Raw genomic sequence first — 16,047 nt, 5'->3', positions numbered from 1 at the left:
TGAGGAGCCTGCGCACCACAACGAAGGGGAGCCCCCACTCACCGCAACGGAAAGAAAGCCCGCGCACAGCAAAAAAAGACCCAACGCAGCCCATCAAATACAGAACCATTTTTTTTTTAAATGGAGGGTATGATAGAAAGCGCTGGCATTTCTCTGCACAAGCATACACGGCCAGGCCCAGGATCTGGAATCGCGACAGCAAGTTCCAAACGGCAGAGGAAAGTGGCTCCTGACGGGACACCTATTTTTCACGCTGAGAGAGACCACCACCATGTCATGCTGGAGGACTCAGAGATATCACCTGGCGCCTGACAGAATGGCTCCCCGACAACAGATGACACTACGGAAAACAGCACAGAAGTCCCTGAAAGCACTGCACCAACAACTACCACGTGACCCAGCAACTCCACTACGTGCCCACCGAGGGGGTGAGGGTGACACATACATACACGTGTATGTGTATCCACACCTATCCCTATGTAGCCATAGTTAGGGACATACCGATAGCGCTCTCTGTGTGCATACGTCTCTACCTAGTCACACACAGGCGCGCGCGCGTTTATGACTCAACCCTACCAGGGAATGAGGTCTTGCCATCCGCGGAAACATGGAGAGACCCAGAGGGTATTGCGCTACACAAGATACCTCAGGTCGCGAGACTATCATGTCTGTGAAGAACGTACACAGCAATACACACACATGAACACAAAGAAGGAACCGCAAACAGGTTCCTCGACACCTAAAAGGAACAAATGGGGGGTGGCCAGAGGAGGGAGGGAGGGGGGAAGAGGGAGACGAGTGCAATAGGTGAGGGAGAGGAAGCGGTGCCCACTTCTAGTTATGAAATAAACAACTCACTCGCAGGATGTCATGTACAGCAGGCGGAATAGAGTCCATCCTACTGTCATGACATCGAATGGTGACAGACAGTAACGAGACTTATCACGGAGATCCCTGGGCCATGTGTAAACATAGCCACTCGCTAGGGTATACACCTGAAAACCAATATACTCTTGTCAGTCTGTTAGACTTCCATTTTAAAAGGGCGGGGGGAGGAGGGAGGGAGGGGGGAGGGGGGCAGAGAAAGGAGCAAGAGGAAGAGGAGGGTGGTGGGGGAGGAGGAGGAGGGGGGGGAGGAGGAGGAGGAGGAGGAGGAGGAGGAGGAGGAGGAGGAGGAGGAGGAGGAAAAAGATGGCTTGCCTTGAAGAAATCAACAAAAGGAAAGAGCGAGAGAGACAGAGACAGAGGCAGAGAGAGACGCGAAATCAAGAGTGGACACTCAGGTGACTGCAAGAGTTAAGGGAGATTAAGACAAGAAACAAACTCCCAACAGTAGTTTGGTAAGTCCAAAATCAAGATTTGGATATCATGCTGGCATCAAGCACCAACCCTTCTAAATGGACACAAAGACACACAGGCCTCCCTCACTTGGGGCGGGGGGGTCGTCAGGACCAGGAAATGACCATGCAAGCGGAAGCTGGAAAAGGCAACCTTGTTCATCCACGGCGGAAACATACCATGGTCCCACAGCATTCAAAACATTGTATCAAAACATGTACAAACGGCTCTTCCTCACTCCCAATGAAAACTGCAGAGAACGTCCAAAACAGCCAACGTGTGATTTGCTTAGCAGATTGTCATGGAGAGCCTCGACCAGAAAGCATCGCTTTCGGTTTGTAACATCATAGGAACAGCAGTCTCAACAGCGCTTGCCTTCTTGGCGCAGTATCATTTCTACGCCTGGATACACAGTCCTACTTTGGGGTGGGGGGGTGGGGGTGAGGGAGCCCTGCCAGCAGTTCCTATTTTTCAAAGCAGACCTCTTCCCCCTCCCCCCAACCACCACCACCATTTTTCTTATTTTTTTTCTCTTTCCTCTGGTCTCAGGTTCTGCCCAATCCAGTCCACTGGCCTCCATCCCAGGCCACTGTGGGCTGTGTGTACAGATTTGCAAGATGAAGACAGTTCTCCCCAGAGAACCGGGCAGCCGCCCGGCTGAGATCTAAAAACCGATCTGCTCATGCAGTTCCACTTTTTCTTTTTCTCTTTTAAATGGGCTTCTTTCTGTCAAGGAGAAGATTTCCAAATCAAAAGGAGACCGAAAGATTTCTAGGTTCCACAGCTTCAGGATTCCATGGATCGGGGGTGTCAAAAAGTCTGCGCAGGGCCTTCAGTAAAGGCCGTCTTTCTCAGCGCACACAAGTCAACCCGAGACCAAGGCAACCTGAGGGCAAAACCCCTCGCTTGATTTCATTTCTCCCATTAGGCCCCGAACATCAGAGCGCGTGTGACAGAGAGAGAGAGACAGAGAGAGACAGAGACAGAGACAGAGACAGAGACAGAGACAGAGACAGAGAGACAGAGAGAGAGAGAGAGAGAGAGAGAGAGAGAGAGAGAGAGAGAAACCCCACAAAAGAGAAACAAACGAAAACCCCAGCAAAGGTTCCATACATTGTTCGCCAGGATTGGAAGTGATGACGTCGTTGCGGGGGAGGGGGAGAATTATGCGGAGGGCACTTGCAAACCTCGCGGTTGCAGCCAGCAGGTGCTGACAGATACGTTTTTGAAACCGGCTGGCGGCGCCCTTGAGCTTCCTACGGTTCTGACCATACCCGTTCTCAGGGAGGTGGCTGTGGAGCCCAGGATAGGCCACGCCAAAATGCACCTCCGTGGCACAGTGATCATTTGGCGTGACGGTGACCTCAAGCAGGCGGCCAACACAAGAGGGACCCTCGGGCTCTTCTTTGTGTCTCCCTGAAAGCGAGACATCCATCTCTCTCTCGGGTGAAAGGCGCACTCCCTGCATCTGCACCTGGAGTTAGGAGGACGCTCCGATCCCCAAAGTAGGGAATTCATTGGGGCCGAGAAGCCTAGGGAGACAGACACTGTGACTTCTTTCAGGGACCCCCCCCAAGCCCAAACTCTGTTTAGATTCTTCCTTCCCTCAGGGCGCACCCGAAAGCTAAGTCTCTCGGTCTGATCCCTGTCTCACACATGTACTGTCCCTTGGTCTACACAGTCGAAAAGCTGCCCGCCTCAGCCACTTCTCACGGCTAGAAGGTAAAACAACAACAACAACAACAAACGAACACGTGTTCCCGCTCCCGCTTCCTCTATCCGCCTTGAGTCCATGTTAGGATGAGTCCAGCCACGAGGACTCAAGAGGGGCAGAGGGGGAGATTTCCCCCTCCCCCAAACAGGAAGGGGTCTGGAACTCTCTTCCCAGTGGCCACCCAGCTCAACTCTGGGTGCCTGAACCCTAGTTTGCCTCCTTTCGAGTTTTAAATGCTCTTCCCTGGGTTAGAATCACAAGGAGAGATGCTCACGCATGTATGTCTTCCAAGTTTTACGTGACATGGGGCAGCCCTCCTAAGAAAGCAAAGAAAGACTCAGAGAAGTGGCAACACCTACAATCTCTTCGGTTCTGCTGAGGAGAGGGAGGAAATCTGGGAAAGTAACTATACTATGGCCCGGGCTGGCGGGCGCCGGGGTGGGGGGGGTGTTAAGGGAGCTAAAGGAGGATGAGATTTCTTAGAAACTCATTCTTAGGCACAGAAACATTGGATGGATGCGGGACCCCACCTCTTCTTTTCCCTTGTGTTGGGAAGATCATTTGGCTCCTGCCAGCTGGGGTTTCATGCCCCCACGAATCATCAGGCGAGTGCTCCGGAGAAAAGAGCGAGAGCACAGGTCAGGAGAACATGGAGAAGATGGCTGCCGGATGCCCGGGGCCACACGGATGTCTTCGGGGGCACAGGCACGTCCACGATCTGTGGACCATGTCTACGGCAGATTGGGTGTGTAGGTCATTTTGAACAGGCTCCCATCCACCTGCCCTCATTGGGGTCCTGTCTCCAGCTCCCCTGAGCGGTGCCGTCACGGCCAGGTGAAGACAGGGCTCCTCCAGGGGCGGGCCCGTGCCAGAGAAAGGGAGACGGCAGTGAAGTCATCGAGCTTCGGGTACTTCTACCAGAGTGACTCTCCTTCATCAAGTCCCCGGCAGGTGGAGGGACACGTCTTTCTGACACGGTGGGGCCAGGGGAGGCTTAGAAAAAGGCTTCTGACAACCGCACCATCAAGTATGAGCTCTCCGTTTCCTTGACGGAAGAGTCCCCCACTCTCCCAAGTGGTAGAGCTAGGAACGGGCCCCTCGGGTCCCATCTTACACGTGAGAATGACATGCTGACTTTACCCCTCTTCAAGGCGGAGTTTGTAAAAGGTCAGCCCTGGAGGAAGGACCCAGCTTGTCAGTCCTCTCATGCTATCATCCAAGCCGAGGAGAGCCGTGCCAGGCCTCCACGGAAGGAATACGGCGGTCGGCTGCCTTTGGAGAAGATGGCTCTGTGAGCAGCAGCGTGGAAACCAACCGAGAAGCAGGGGCCACTCTAGAGGCCAGCAGGGTCCTTAGGGGCCCAGCCAGGCCAGGCCAGGCCAGGATGGAGAGAGGGGATGGAGCCGGACCTTTGAGGCCCTAGCCTCCACAGCACCTGGGATTCTGCTGGGATTCTTGAGAAACTCGCTCCACATTCTAGAAGGGCCTGCGTGTCACAAAGATACGAAGCCATACTTTCCTTAAAGAGCACCTGCCCTCAGGAAGTGGCACTCAGCACGCTCGCTGGTGATGGGCCAGACACACCCATAGACACTCAGGTTCCAGGGAAAAGCTTTGCTCAGCTCTTTCTCCCCTTGCGTCCTCAAAACACAAAGCCATCGCTTCCGGATACCAGGGAAGCTCTCAGGTAGGTTTGTGCTGGGGCGGGCGCCAACTAGAACTGTGAAGAGGGGAGATCGGAGCCGCAGAAGCTCTGGGGCCCCGAGGAAAGACGCCGCCGCCGATCCACCTCTCGCACCTTCCTCTCAGCGGGAGGGCCAGGGACTCTCCCCCCGCACAGGATCCTGGCCACACACGAGGGAGGGCCCACACCCACTGTCCTGCTCCTCTTTGCCTGGGGTGGGTTCAGAGACACTGGACTCGGCTCATCCCTCTCCACAGCGGCGCGTCCCTCTCCACAGCCGTGCACGGCAGGCAGCAGAGCAGAAGAACAAGAGCTGGCATCGTCCACCGTTCCCAGAGCTGCTCCATTCCCGTCCACGCGCATCCGGATGGGGCGCACAGACAGGGCGCCCGTCCTGAGGTCACCGTGTCGCTCCAGGTGCGGACTCCCGAGATGGTGACATCTCGGTCGAGGAGACCGTCCCCTGTGAGACCACAGGCTTGGCAGTATTGCCGAGAGCATGCTTCGTGGGCCATCTGCAATTCCATGTCACCGGAAACATACCGTGTCAAACTTGTGCTCGGCCTCCAAGTCAAAGGGCTGCCTGAGGACTTTGACCGACAATTCCAGTTGCTCCTGGCCTAAGAGACACAACTTCTCCCAAGAAAACAAACCGTAACACAATGTAAAGTCTGACCTACCTCCAGACGCGTGTTTGACGTGGCACGGCCATGTCCGGAGGCTCATGTGACTTCCATGCGGGGGCAGCCTGGGAACCGCCTTTCTGAGTCTCCCCCTCCCCGTGCGACCCCAGGGTAGGGCTGGTGCGAAGAGAACGCTGGATGGGATGTAGGCATTGGAAGTGAAGCCACAGCCAAGGCTCTCTGCAGGCTGTCGCCATCCCACACGGTGACAGGTGGGCACAGAGGTGCAGGGTGGAAGGCTGTCCATCCACACATACACACACACACACACACACACCCACCCACCCCCGCCGCCCTGCGTCTGGCTAGTGTTCCCAGCTGGTGCCCCCTGGACGACAGTGGCCCAGGCCACTCCTGGCTGCCTGGCCGCAGATCCACCGAGGGACAGCTGTGCCTTCCCCCGAGTCTCTCCATGTCTCCCCTGTGGCCCCGCACATCGGTGGCTACCTTTCCCTGTGGGCGCTGACAGCTCCATCGGCACTGCCACCTCCGCCACTGCCACCGGGCACTCAGAGGACTGAGAGCCACAGCCTTCCCTCCCCTCCCCTCCTCCGCAGCCCAGCCCAGCCCTGCCCTGCCCAGCTGCTCCCAGGCCTCTGGAAGGTCCAGTTCCTAGAACGAGGTCTTCATTCCTGTGACTCCCACGGTGTCTCTGCTTCCATGACACAGACCGGCTATGTTGTCCCGACAGTAGGACACACACAGAAACCCTGTGTGAAAATCATGAGGCTGACAGCATCATTCGTCATCTGAGACAGAAAATCAATACAGATATCGTATTAAATACACATAATTATACGTAGGGGTGTGTGTGTGTGTGTGTGTGTGTGTGTGTGTGTGTGTGTGTGTGTCTGTCTGTCTGTCTGTCTGTCTGTCTGTCTGTCTGTATCTCACTGCAGTATTCACACAAGCATTGCCAGCCAAGCAGAACCTCAGGTCTCTGTGATAATTGTCCCTGGGGATGTTCTGCCGACTGTCACGCAGAGACCGTCGTTGTACGGAGACACAGGTAAAGACGTGTGTTTGTCAAGACAGGAGAACACAGAAAACACATCCTGTTTCACAGGGATGAACTAGTGTCATGATGCCAACCTGGGGACACGGGCGCCCGTTCATGCTCCTGGCCAGGCCCTGCAAGCATTAGGGGACCATCGCTTCTGTCCTTGTATGGGCCGCTCACTGCACCGAGTTCTTAGTCACCTCACGTAGCCCTCACCGCAAATCCACACCTTGAACGTGGTCCTCCTTCCTCATCGCCACCGCCACCACGTTCCTCCTGGTCTCTTTAAACGCGCACGCGTCCCTGGTGGGTGGGGTAAGGAGCCAGCTCCCCCCACCCCACCCCACTCCGGTGCCTGCCTGCCTGCCTGCCTGCCTGCCTGCCTGCCTGCCTGCCTGCGTGCGTGCGTAGAGTAGAAGCAGGGAATGTTCTGTCGTTCCCCCTTCCCAACCCGCGAACGAAGGAAACCTTCGTGTATCTTTCTATACTTTATGTGCTGTCGCCTACATGTGTTCCCCCATTTTTCTTTATCCACAAGAGCTCCCTGCAGTCCCCACTCTCTGTATGAACGGCATTCACACACGTCCAAAGTGAATTTATTTCAGCTTCTATCGGGTGGCATATCCAGATAGATCCTTTAGGTCAGGAAGCACAGAAACACAGCCAAGTCGAGTGAGTGCTGAACCAGAGTCATTTAGGAATCCTATGAGGTGACCAGTGTGGAAGGAGCATGTGTTCCAAGGCACTTCTTTTGATGTCTTAGGTTTACCTAGCCAGCAATGCAGATCCCATGAAAGTGGGCAGAGATCTTTTCTCCATAGGCTCTCCTGTTACGGAACGCAAGTGTGTTCCCGTGCCCACGGACGACACACAGTGAGGCCAAACAAGGGGACACGTCAGAGTTTGGGGCAGGGGAAGGTTTCTAGCATGGCCGAGCAAGGGGAGGGTGGGAATCTTTCTTTTCCAGAAAAGTTAGAACTTCTCTCAAGTTGCATGGGCCCAGAAAATGCTTTCTCCTCTTCGATCATCAGTCAAGGAAAGGTAGCACCTGGTTTTTCACGAGGAGATTTTCTTCCTAATTCCAGTTATCTTATAAAATAAAGAAGAAAAATTATGTTAATGTTTCACATAAGCGTCCAGGACTATTTCACTTCCATGATTTGAAGAAATGTTATTTTCTCTCCAACTGACACTGTCCTTGAAGGACCAAGCTAAACTTCTAAGGAGCCAAATTCCAAATAATTTTGAGACTAGGAAATACAAAGTGTAGTGTCATAGATTGATTGATGGATCCATTGATTTCATCAGACAGCAGTCATCACTTCTAAGATTATTCGAACACCACTAACGTTTGGGTAACAAAGTTGAGATGTCTGCGCTCGAGCACGTGCGCGCGCGTGTGTGTGTGTGTGTGTGTGTGTGTGTGTGTGTGTGTGTGACTCATAAGGGGATGTTTTCCATAGCTGTGCACTATGGCACTGCAGGATCTCTGGTTGCTGAGTACCCAGAGGTGGAAGCCCCGATACAGAGCTTGGACTGTGAAGTTATGCATGGGTTCTCAATGGTGTGTGTGGGGTCGGCCCCCCTAATCCCCCATGTTGGTTGTTCAACGGTCAACTCTAATATATAGATCAGAGAGGATATCATCCATGTGCTTCATATGAATAACTTTCCCAAATAATCTTTATCTTTTTCAAAGGAAGACATCCTGTAATCCATTTCATAAGATGCTATTGGGAACCTACTCCCCCAGCATGTGAATTATCCCTACAGAGCACAAGATCCCTGAGAAGGAGGAGCCCTGGACGCTGAGACACCAGGAAAGTAGGCTTTTAGATGATATTTTCTGCTTCTCATGAGATGACGGTGTCTACTGATCCTATTCAAGTGTGTAAAATGAGAGCCCCCTGGCAAGGATCAGCAGAAGGTCTTTGCTGCTGGGCCCTGGGCTCTTCCTTTCAGTGGGGAGGCCAAGAGCCTCAAGAAGGAAGGAAGGAAGGAAGGAAGGAAGGAAGGAAGGAAGGAAGGAAGGAAGGTAGGTGGGAGGGAGGGAGGGAGGGAGGGAGGGAGGGAGGGAGGGAGGGGAGGGTTTGCCCGGTGCCATCAGGCCCGTGTGTCACCCTAAAGAGAAGGGCAGCCATCGCCACTGCTGGAATCATGTCCCCATTTCCTGGGCAGGACATTCAAGAAGGCCTCCTCCTGTGTGTTTCGTGCATCACCTCGACGGTGCCCCCAGGAATAGTCACCGGAGGGAACTGTGCAGCTGAGCCAACCTGCCTGGGAACACGGCCTCCTTCCTTTAAGAAGTGGAAAACTCGCCCAGTGCTCTCTCTGTTGTTGTTTTTCCGGTCCTTATCCTTGTCCTTGTCGTCGTCATCGTTACTGTTGTTAACAAGTGAATGAGAGTGAGTCAGAAAGAGAAAAACAAATATTGTATATTCACACATATATGTGGACTGCAGAAAAATGGTACACATCAACTGGTGTGCAAGGCAGAAAGAGAGACACAGATGTAGAGCACAAACATATGGACACCAAGTGGGGAAAGCGGGGAGGGTTGGGGGGGAATGAATTGGAAGATTGGGGTACCAAATTGTACACTCTAAATATATACAGTTTATTGTAAAACATGAAAAGAAAAAAAGTTAAGAAAAAGTGAATGATGCCTCCGTCTAGAGGAATACTTGGCAGTTATTATGTTCAGGACCATTTCTTTTTCTGCCATTGATGGAAAACTCCTTGGATCCCGTTAGCATTTATGGATTCAAGGAGTGCAGTTCTTCATAGGTTCTGTCACGTCGTTAGGAGGGGAATCCTCATCAAGTTGCTTCAACCAGGACTATGTGTCCTTCAGATGCGGAGATGGAAATGAATGGTGCTCTGCGGGGCGGTGGGGGGGCGGGGGCGCGATGATAGGCACCCAGGACTCCTTCCCCCAGGCCTCCTTTTGTTCCCTCACTGCTTCCTGGAGAAGGGACACCCCCCCCCCCCACGCACACACCGTCTAGGTGTGCTATTTGCTGTCCATAATTTCCCGTGCCCTTTGGGCATGGCTGATAGAGACGGACATGAAGCAGCAGGACGGCAAGCTGGCACCTGGGCCTAGGGAAGTTTCACAAGTGAAATATCAGAACTGGAGCTGGGACAGACATGCCTCCCCTTCCCGGGGCCGGGGGGGGGGGGGGGTGCGGAAGCTGGGCTGGGGGAGCTGGAGACGAGGGGCACAGAGAGAGGCAGGGAAGGGAGGCCCCACGTGGGCCTGGGAGAGACGGGGATGGGGAGGGCGGGGCGGTGGGGGGCAGGGGGCCACTGCTGACCGGCCTGGGTTCGGGTTCCCTGTCCCCCGTCCTGCTGAGAACGTGCCTTTGCTTCCTGCCCTCAGGTGTGCGAGAGGAGCACGTTTCTTTTCAATAAAGACCAATACATCATGTCACACTATGTTTGGTTTTGCTTGTTCATGTTCCAGACGAGGCCAACGAACTCTCCCAGGGGAGGTGTGGGTACAAAGGATCTGACAGGATGGGAGGGTGCGGGTCTGCGCATGGGCCAAGAAATCCAGAAAATCTGTCGTAGCTGAGACTCAGGCCTTTTTCAGAAATAGGCCAAGAGAGTTCAGCTTTGACCATTCCCTGCCAAGCAGTCATCACAGGTGCTTCCTGGAAGGGATTGAGTTGCAGAAACCAGCGTGGCCCGCAGCCCTCAGGCCTCAGCCCGGCAGGCAGGCAGGCAGGCAGCGGCTATTGTCTGTTGGTCCCGCCCCCGCCCCCGCCCCCGCCCCCGCCCGCTTCTCCACCGCTCGCTCCTTCCCAAGTCGCCAGGGCTGATAGTTGCCGGGAGAGGGGGAGGGGAAGTCCGGACGCTTCATTCCGCAGGGCCTTGTTCAATCGCTTCATTCAAATGCAGAATGCTCTCCGGTCAGATCGGGAGCCTTTGACTTTGCCTCGAGCTCCCCTTTATCGAACGGCTTTTTTTTTTCCTTCCCCAATTTCCCCACCCTTAGGCTGCCCCCTCCAAACTGCAGGGAGGGAGGGAGGGAGGGAGGGAGGGAGGGAGGGAGGGAGGGAGGGAGGGATGGGTGAAGGTTGTGTGAGAACTTCTCCTTGTCTCAGGCAAATAGGAGTCCCCTCTTTTTCCTAACCCAGGAAACCCCACTAAACCATTTGAGAATCACGGACATGCGTGGAAGCAAACGTCTTAACTTGAGATCGTGCTCTGCTGTGGGAGGACAGAAAGGAGGGCCAGAATGTCCGGTCTTGTGCTGTCCAGTTCTTAAGCGACTTGAATTCAAGGAGACACATTTTGGGGCGGCCTACTCTGAACATATTGAAAGCTGACCTGGTGACTGTGTGTGTGTGTGTGTGTGTGTGTGTGTGTGTGTGTGTGTGTGTGTGTGTGTGAGGGAGAGGGAGATGGAGGGAGGGAGGGAGGCGGGGAGGGAGGGAAAGGGAGAAAATAGGTTAGTAGAGGCCTCCATTTCATGGAAACTGTTTCTGAGTTCTGAGAACAGGTCGGTTCTGTGAAACAGTTATCATATCTCCTCTCAGGAGGCAGTGATGTTGATGGGCTCCCAAAAACTAGGCCTGTGGTGCAAGCAATCAGGTTATTTCCTAAGAGGCACTTGTATGGAAACCAAAGGAAGACAAAGGTCCATCACTGGAGCCGATTATAAACCAGTGGGGGGGGGGGGGGGGAGCGTGTGGGGGGCGGTGTCAGTGAAGAAGATTTGTAGATGTTAGGGTGGAAGCAACTTTAGCAGTTTGAAATGGCTGTGATGATGTCGGGTGTTTGGTTCGACTTTCAGAGTGGCTCTCACAGAAACAGGCACCAGGATGGTTTCCACAGGAGCTGTGGTGGCCATGTCTCTAAAGTTTTCACCAAGTCCTGCAGCTTCGGTCTGTAGGGCTTCAGGCAAAGGGCCGTTTTCGTTGTCAGTGATGCCAAGTCAAAAGGGTGGGCGAAAGTGGGAAACATTCATGGAGAGAGTTGTAGCCAGATATTGGGGGCAACTTGAAAGACTTCAGGATCCAGTCCGGTTTTCAGGTGAAAAGCAACACCCTAAGGAAAATGAATAGCACCAGAATCTCATATCCACAAGTGTGTATTCCCGTTTTATGGAAACGTAACGTGGGCCTCTAAGGAACGCGTGCAAGTGACTCTCTTGCCAAAGAAATAAGGAGCCTCACGGAGAGTTTCTGAATTCTGGACGGAGCAGGTAGGGAGAAAAAGAGAAGTGATTCCATTTTGCTGACAAGGGTACAAGTCACCAAATGGATGTCCAACTTTTAAAATAAATTGGGTTTTGTTTGTTTTCATTTTCCCTTGTAGCTGGAAAAGAAAAGATTTCACAATCCGTCCTGTTCTCTCTCTCTCTCTCTCACTCAGGTTAGGAGATTCTTTTCTGTTTGAAATAATGGAAGCATTTATAATGTCGTGCAGTTTCAGGTGTACAGCACAGTGATTTAGATAGAAAGATAGGTAGATAGATAGATAGATAGATATAGATTCTGTTTCAGATTTTTTTTCTCTTACAGGTTATTACAAAGTATTGAGTATAGTTTCCTGTGCCAAGTCGTAAGAGCTTGTTGATTATCCACTTTACGTATAGGAATGTGTATATGTTCATCCCAAGCTCCTAAGGTATCCGCACCCTGCCCCCCCCCCCCCCCGCCCCCAGCGGCTTCCCCAATCAGTCCTATTGTAGACAAGTAGTCATACACACACTATCATCCTAGTCCTCAGTTCATTCAGCCCCACGTAGGTCACTCGTTCTTCTCGGAGTCCAGTTTTCCCATCGGCCCTGTCAATCTTGCCTGATGATTGAGCGTGACTGGAAAAGTGATGGTCCCAAGAAGTTTGCAAGAGCTTTTGTGAAGGCTCATAGGACTTGCCCAGCGAAGTGGGTGCCTTGATCACTGCAGGCTGTGGAAGGTATACCCAAAGTGGCAAACACAATTTTTTTTTAACCGTCTCTATGCCATGGTGAGGACAGAAGGCTTGCAGCAAGGGAAGGCTTCAACCCACATGGAAACCATACTCACCGTCACAGGAACGTTTGGATGACCCTTACTACGTGCCAGTGGAGTGAAGTCCAGTGGCCGGGGCTCAGGGGTTCCTGAGAGAGGAGGTCTGACGCCTCTGGGGACAAAGAGAATTGTTTTCCCCCAGGGTGACAAGCATGACAGGTCAGCCATTGCAGGTAACCTGTAGAAATCTTCCCACCAGCATCTATTTACAATTGGAGCCATTCGAAATGCACCAAGGTGGGTGGCGGAATGCGGGGGGCGGCGGGGACCTGGGGGGGGGGGTGAGGTTCCCCAGGAAGCCTGAGACATGGAGACCCAGTGGCCGGCCGGGCTGCTGCCCCTCTCTGGGGTCTGCTGTCCCTCTCTGGGGTCTGCTGTAGCCCCGACCCTCTGTTGAATGGACAGAATGGAATTGATCCACGTGTGGCCCCCCCCCACCCCCCATCATCTTTCAAGAGGCTGTTGTTGCCGCCTCGGCATGAAACTCGGGTGGAATATCTCCTTGATACTGGGCTCAGTCCCTGTCGTGTGAGCCTCCATTTGGACGACCGAAAACCCTGTATGCCAGGGCAGAGAAGAAGGATCCCATCATTTCCAGAGCAGCTGGAACACACCCGTGTATAGACACAAGCCAAAGAAGGCTTCACGTTCCTTCCTCTTCGACAACGCTTCCCATGTCAGGAAACCTCTCCAGGAAGCCTACTCCGTTTCATGGCTCTGCTTTCGAAGGAGAGAGAACACATTCTTGAGCTAGGCCCTCTCCTCTTGGATCCTCTCTCAACATGCATTCTAAGTGCAAAAGACTTCATGTGTCATTCGGTTTGGGGGCAAATGTGTCCAAAATACCCCAACGAGTGTAAAACAGTTAGATAGGTCACTGGGGAACAGTGCCTCCTTAGCCACGTCACCCACATCCCAGGGAAAGACTTGCTAGGCAAAGAGAGAAGCCTCTTTCCTTGTGAGCCAACCCTGGCTCTTTGAATATCAAGAGGACTAAGTCCACGTGAGTCCCCCAAGACCTGATAAAGGTAACCTAGAAAAGAAGTGATGATTTTTAGAAGACATAAGCCTGCCTGCCTGCCTGCCTTCCTTCCTTCCTTCCTTCCTTCCTTCCTTCCTTCCTTCCGGAAAAAGGAAGGAAAGCTTTCTCTCTCATGACGGAGAGAGCAGAGCAATAGAAGAAACACCCAAGCCCGAGCCCAAAGTTGGCCTTTTTCACCGAGAGACAGAAAACTGAATTCTAGTTTTGCACTGGTTTCCTGTTGATACGAACACTCATGTGTGTCCTTGAATCCATCCTCATCTTAAGCAGTCCTGACCACGGTTCCCATTCCTTTCCGAAGATTCTTCTCCTCAGAAACCTTTTCCAATCGCCTGTGCCCAGTTTTAGCTTTTCCCTTGTGTCCTTTGTTTCCCATTTCGAAATGACTAGCTTTAGGACCGAAATGTCTTTTTTTCCCTCCCCCAAACCTTATCTGCATACCTTCTACCTTGCCTCCCCCCTCCCCACACTCCCCAAAGAGGTCCTCTTCCTACAATGAGGATGGCGACCTCGGGTAGCTTGGACCACACACGTTCCTTCTTTAGGATGCCTCATCCTTGGACATTTGTCACCGCCCCCCCCCGCCCCCCACCCCACCCCACCCCACCCCACCCCAATCCAATCCAATGAAAGTAAGGAAGCCAACCACAGTGACCCGTGTGAACATGGACTGCCTTGTAGAAGTCCAGGCTCCTGCCTAGTTTGTGGTTTCCCTAAAGCGCAAGATCTGTGTAGGCATGGAAGCACGCATATGCTCCAACTCTCCGGAGCAGGGAGACCCTTAGGCTTGTGGAGCTAGGGACGTTTCAGCATTTTCCCTTCTTTGGAGATGATGTAGACAGGCTGCTGAATGTCCATTCTTTCATGGCACTCAGTCCACCCCTAAACCTAGAGATGTTGGAAAGTCTTGAAGTCGGCCTATGGAAAAGAGTTCTTGTGGAAGACGTTCCCTTACACATTCTCCTCATCTCGTCCACACTTCTGTCCTCTGTGTGTTATGAGCGGTCCCACTTGGATGATTCGTGATTTCTTAAGACAGGAAAGCAGTCAGTCCTCATCTCTACACCTCCCGGCCGCCCCCTCCACCACCCTGTTCCCGTGAGAGATTTTCTTCCTGCTTTCAGACGGGAGAAGGAAAGGAGGGTCCGTGTTCCCCTCCTGTTGTCACCTCGCATGGCAAAATCTCCCTATGCCACGGAGGCCCATTTGGGGGCGGTGTCCTGCGGGCCCGAAGACCTTCCGAGTCAACCTCAAGGAGGATGAGGATGTTCTCTCTTGCCACCGAACCGGTGAACCCGATGGCCTTCTAAGCAATGATGTCTCATCAGCCCACCCCACCCGTTTCACACAGAACGGAACAGCCTCTCCTGGATGACTCGGAGCAGGGGAGTTCCTGGGTCTGTCAGAGAGGGCCCTCTGCTGGCGGTGGGTGAAAAAGCACTGCACAGGACAGGAGGTGTTCGTGGTGTCCTTGGGAAGGAAAGGCGGGGGGGCATTTTATTCTTGGAAAGCTTATGCTGGCCCAGGATGTACACTATGAAAGATGATGCGACCTCATTTGGGGCGGGCACCAGAGGAGGGAGACGCGGGGCGGGGGGGGGGGGGGGGGGGCGGGGAGGTGTAGAAACGCATAAAAGCGGTCCTACCTTAAATGAATAAAAAAATAACAAGCAATATAACATGTACAATAAAATAGAGCACACGCAAAGGAAACGAAGGCAAAGTACAGGAAACGAAGAGAAAAATGCAAAGCCTATATACAGTGCTTCCATGTTCCTCATTCAATCAGCTTGGTGCAGGAATCTCCAGGAGATGAACAGCAAGCATACACGGGTCAAGCGGCGGCCGCGGGTCCACCGGCAGCCCGGGGCTGCGCAGCCCGAGTCCGCGCGTGCTGTCGCTCGGCGGCCGGCGGGCCGGGTCTCTGGGCGCCCGCGGCCCGAGGGTCGCTCGGCGGCCGGCGGGCCGGGTCCCGGGCGCGCGCGGCCCGAGGGTCGCTCGGCGGCCGGCGGGCATGGTCTCGGGCGCGCGCGGCCCGAGGGTCGCTCGGCGGCCGGCGGGCATGGTCTCGGGCGCGCGCGGCCCGAGGGTCGCTCGGCGGCCGGCGGCCCGGGTCCCGGGCGCGCGCGGCCCGAGGGTCGCTCGGCGGCCGGCGGCCCGGGTCCCGGGCGCGCGCGGCCCGAGGGTCGCTCGGCGGCCGGCGGGCATGGTCTCGGGCGCGCGCGGCCCGAGGGTCGCTCGGCGGCCGGCGGGCATGGTCTCGGGCGCGCGCGGCCCGAGGGTCGCTCGGCGGCCGGCGGCCCGGGTCTCGGGCGCGCGCGGCCCGAGGGTCGCTCGGCGGCCGGCGGCCCGGGTCTTGGGCGCCCGCGGCCCGAGGGTCGCTCGGCGGCCCGCGGCCACGGAGCCTGCAGGCCGCTCGGCGGCCCGGGTCCCGGGCGCCCGCAGCCCGAGGGGCGCTCGGCGGCCGGCAGCCCGCGGCCTGCAGGCCGCTCGGCGGCCCGGCTCTCGGGGAGCCCGCGGCGCGAGGGTCGCTCGGCGGCCCGCGGCCACGGAGCCTGCAGGT

The sequence above is a fragment of the Hippopotamus amphibius genome, chromosome 15 (genome assembly GCF_030028045.1).
Source record: "Hippopotamus amphibius kiboko isolate mHipAmp2 chromosome 15, mHipAmp2.hap2, whole genome shotgun sequence".
Lineage (NCBI taxonomy): Eukaryota > Metazoa > Chordata > Mammalia > Artiodactyla > Hippopotamidae > Hippopotamus > Hippopotamus amphibius.
Note: the sequence above shows the minus strand (reverse complement) of the source record.